Source organism: Pan troglodytes, chromosome 22 (assembly GCF_028858775.2).
Source record: "Pan troglodytes isolate AG18354 chromosome 22, NHGRI_mPanTro3-v2.0_pri, whole genome shotgun sequence".
Lineage (NCBI taxonomy): Eukaryota > Metazoa > Chordata > Mammalia > Primates > Hominidae > Pan > Pan troglodytes.
Genome location: NC_072420.2, coordinates 39,597,987 through 39,602,662, shown reverse-complemented (window position 1 = coordinate 39,602,662; position 4,676 = coordinate 39,597,987).

The window sequence follows — 4,676 nt, the reverse complement described above, 5'->3', positions numbered from 1 at the left end:
TGAAAAGCAGCTGGGGAAGCTGGAGCCACACATTCCAAAGGGCTTCAGGGACAAAAGCACCCTGAATTTAGGAAACAAAAGACAGGTGGAGGAGGAAGCATCCAGCAACCCCCTTGTAATCTCAAAAACTGACTCACGCCTGTGCCGGCCATAGGGCTGCCACGGTATATGGCTCAAGGAAGCCCAGGCTCTCCTGGGAGGTTCTAGCCATTGTTGAGCCCGTGAAGGAAATGTGTCAGGCCAGCCCTTCCTCACTTTCTTGATTTAGCAGGCCAGAGCTAGCTGTAAATGCTGATCAATTCCAGTTGCCAGACTGGAGCTGTAGCAGCGGCCTGGGTGATCTCAGAGCCCCATCCCCTCATCTGTCACGGGAGAACTTGGCCCCGGAGCACACTCCAGATATCTCGCTCAGAACGCAGTTCCCATGGGCATCAAACACACAGTTCATGTTCCTGACTCTGTTGGCTTTGGGACACTTCCAGGATGTTCTTGCAAGCTACTCACTGTGGGCCTCAGAGTCTGACCTGTCCAGAAGTGCTGGTCTGCAAGGGGGCCTGTTCTTGGGGGTTCCTGGGGACCCCCACCCCAGGGACCACCCAGTGGTTGAGGGAGGGAGAATTGCTCATGAACTATGGATGATGCCAGCACAATGTCAGATGTCATCACTCCGCATGGCCTAGGTACTTGCCTAAACAGACATCAGCACAGAATTTTGGGTGAGGGGTTCTTCCTGACCACCCTTTCACTCCTCAGAAACCTCTGCTGCCTGGTGCTCCTTCCTCAACTTGTCCCAGAAACGGTGGCGTCAACTAAAGAGAAAGCGGGAAGGCAGGTGCCTTCGGCAGGGATCTGGCGTTGGAACCTCTGCCCCGAACGTTGAAGCGCTGCTGTCACAATCACCTCATTCTGTCCCAGGACTTCCTCCTCAGCCTTTCCCCGGTCCATTTCTGAGCTTTGTGCCCTGTTCCCACCTCCCATAGCCTTTTCCCTCCTGCTGAGATAGGAGAACCGCCAGGAATGTAAACTCAATCTTCTCCTCTGGGGACTCTATGCTGCCTGCTACCAACAGCAGGCATCCCAGGACGTGGGATTTTCAGTGCTGAAACCAGGACAGTGATTCTTAAACTTTTTTTGATCCCCAGGTTTCTCTGAAAATCTGAAGGCCATGGGCCCTCTCTCCAGCACAGCTTCCATAAGCCCAGACACATGCCATTGTGCATGCAATTCCAGGGGTGCTGGGATCCCCTTCCCAATCAAAGAGAGGACTTAGGGACCCATGGACCTGTCCAGAGACCTAGGCTGAAGATGGTAGCATGTAGGGAGGGGAGGTTGATGCCATGGTTAATTGCATAAGCTCTGGAAGGAGACTGGCCATGCTGCCTAGCCAAGCGCTCCCACTATAGAGCTGAGAACCCTTGGACAAGTTTCCTAACCTCCCCAAGCCTCCCTTTCTGCATCTATAAAACAGGAATCACATCTGTTTCATGGGGCATAAAAGACTTAATAATGACACATAGACAGTGTGAAATACAGTGTCTGGCAGAACAACATCATGCATGCACTCGCCTGTTCAAAACATGCACTGAGCTGCCACGTGCCAAGGCCTGTCTTGGGCTAGAGATCCCCTTTGGGAACAAGACAGAGTCCCTGCCTTCTGAGTACTTACATTTTAGTGGGTTAAGGCTGTAGGGGCCACAGGCTCTTGACCCCTAAAGTTCTGCTGAGAGGCATAAGGCAGATGGATTAATGGGAGAAAAGGCATAAAACTTATTTAACGTGTATGCACAGAAGCCTTCAGAATGAGGCCCAACTTCCCAGTGAGTTACAGAAACTTATGTACCATTGTGGGGTTACAGAACGTATGGGGGTATGGATTCTGGTAAAACAGGTTATGGGAATGGGAAGAACAGGAATTCGATTGAGGGGCAATAAATGATTGCCAGAGAGAACGATTGGATGGGAGAACAGAAATAACCTTGTAAGTAGCTTTCTTTGGAATTCAGATGATCCTTGGAGTCTTCTTGGGTCAGGTCACACCTTGGTCTTCTTTTCTGCCATAGATAAGAAGATAAGTGGGAAGGGGAAGAAAGAATAATTGCTCTCCTTGGAAGGTCTGGATCTTAGGCAGATAAAGAAACTTCAGCTTCTTTGGGAAAGACGGTGTATATAGGGGAAGGTCAGAGAGACCTTGAGGCTTCCTCAATTCGACATGTTAAAACCCTCTATTTTGGGGTATTGGTTTCTGAGTCTCAACAAGGCTAAATCAATAGTAATTGTTATGATTACTTGTTATTTATTGTTGGTGGTTTGATTTGGAACTCAGGACAACATTCACTTTCAGGTCCTACTTAGTAGCCCGTTTCCCATCAGCATGATCCTCTGCAGGGCCGACAGATGGGGAACTTTTTGATAAAAGGGAGAAGGCTCCTTTCACCCCTTATCAAAACATTGTAGTAGCTTCGGTGCTCAAGTGTCATCATTTTCGTTCTCGCTGATATTTTAAAGAAGCCAATTTGAGCGCCCATCCTCACATTTCTATTGAAGAGTTTTCACTTCTTTCTTTCAATAAATTATTTAGTCCTCCTATGGACTGTTGCTGAACTGTGATTTTACAAGCAAACCATTCTTATTTGTCATGAGTTGGCAAGGAGACCTTAAATGGGACCAGTGTAGACAGGAGACCTGTGTTACTGAGGCACGAAATAAACGTTCCGGCTGCCATTCATGCAATTTCAGTTTAGAGTCTCAATTTTCTGCATCTTTATCCATATTCTGGTTCAGTTTTTCTGCACAACCCCTGAAGGGAATGTGGTCGCCTGGGAGAACAACTCTCAGATCCCAGTTTTGAGTGTGGGAGCTCCAGAAGCCAGCAGGCAGGCGGGGCTGGCCCAGTGACAGGAGGGGTGCTGGAAAGGGCTTTGGCTTCCAGGCCTGGGCCCCGCCTTTGCTGACGCTGGAGCCCTGGAGCAGGGCTGCTGACGTGTGCACTGCCTGGGCTGGCTGTTTACTAGACTGTTTGTTAAGGGCTGCACTTCCAGTAAAACCTGAGAACACACCGTGACATCCTCATTTACAGCACTGAGTGTGTCATTCGGGCAGCACGTGGGCCAAGAAAGGGAGAGTCTAGGAAAGGTGAGATTAGCTGGCTGTGGGGTAAATCACCTGACACGAAGAGCCTGGGGTTAACCAATCACTGTGGGACGGCTGCCCTGGAGCACACAGCAGGCTGCACTTGGGAAAAGTCCATTTGAACAAGAATTTCTTCTTGAGAAGGTCTGAGTAGCCAAGGGACCTTGATCTAGGAGTAGGAACTGGTCTCAGGTCACTGACTGCCAGGGTGGCCTGGGCAAATCGTTTCTCCTCTTGGGGGCTCAGGCTCCCCACCTGTGCAGTGAGGGCATACATGCTCTGATGCCTTCATGAGTGGCAGCACGGCACCATGTTAGGCACAGGGGCTTCTGGGCCTAGTCCTTTGTCTTCCTGGCCATGGGGAAGTGGAAAAGGCCTTACCCCACCAAGATGCGTCTTCCCAAGTAAGCGGGGCATTTATGCACCCAGGACCGCTCAGGGCTATGGTGGGGTTTTGTGTGATGAGGCACATAGATATCTCAGCAGAATGGCAGACGTGGTGGGGCGCGGTGGCTCACGCCTGTAATCCCAGCACTTTGGGAGGCCGAGGCGGGCGGACCATGAGGTCAGGAGATTGAGACCATCCTGGCTAACATGGTGAAACCCTGTCTCTACTAAAAATACAAAAATTAGCCGGGCATGGTAGCGGGCGCCTGTAGTCCCAGCTACTCGGAAGGCTGAGGCAGGAGAATGGCGTGAACCCGGGAGGTGGAGCTTGCAGGGAGCTGAGATCACGCCACTGCACTCCAGCCTGGGTGACAGAGCAAGACTCCGTCTCAAAAAAAAAAAAAAAAAAAAAGGGGCAGACAGCTAGGGAGGGCCAGCACAGAAGCTCTTTGCGGTACAGGCCACCAGTGAGCATTTGTGGGGGCTTTGTGGATAACCAGAGCTGTGTGTGGGGTAGGGGGCTTCCGTGGCACCTTCCTTCAAACATTTGGTTACCTGTGGTCTCATAACAAAAGGCCACTGGCTCTCTTCCTCCCTCCTGATGGAAGTTATCCAAATCCATTTTGCTAGGTCTCCAAAACATAATCACTTTATTTGAAAGTGTTTCCCTAAGGGAAAGATCAAGCTGTCCATTTGGGGTGAAAGAGAACAACAATAATAACAATAAATTTCTCTCCAGCCAGTACTGTGGACTTGCAGCATTTTCCAGTGTGTTACCGCCTGGAGTTGCCTCTGACATCCCCATAACGGGGGAAGACAAGAAAACTGAGGCTCAGGGAGGTTGCCAAAGGCCACATGGATAATAAGGGTCAGAGAGGTTGTTAAAGGACTGCAGCTGGTTCTAAATCCAGTGTCTTTCCAAAACAAAACAATATAGCTTATAGCTGGCTCTTCAAAACCTGAAAAACACACAAAGAGGTTTGTGAGTTGTCTTCCCACTCTCCCGTGTGGTTGATTGAGAAGCGGTAAACCCAAACAGGATAGGTGTGCTTTCTCGGCGGGGGGGGGGGGGGAGGGGGGTAGGGGAGATGGGGTGGGGGGGTGCGGGGGGTGGGGGGGTGCGGGGGGTGGGAGGGGAGGGGTGCTTATCATCAACATGG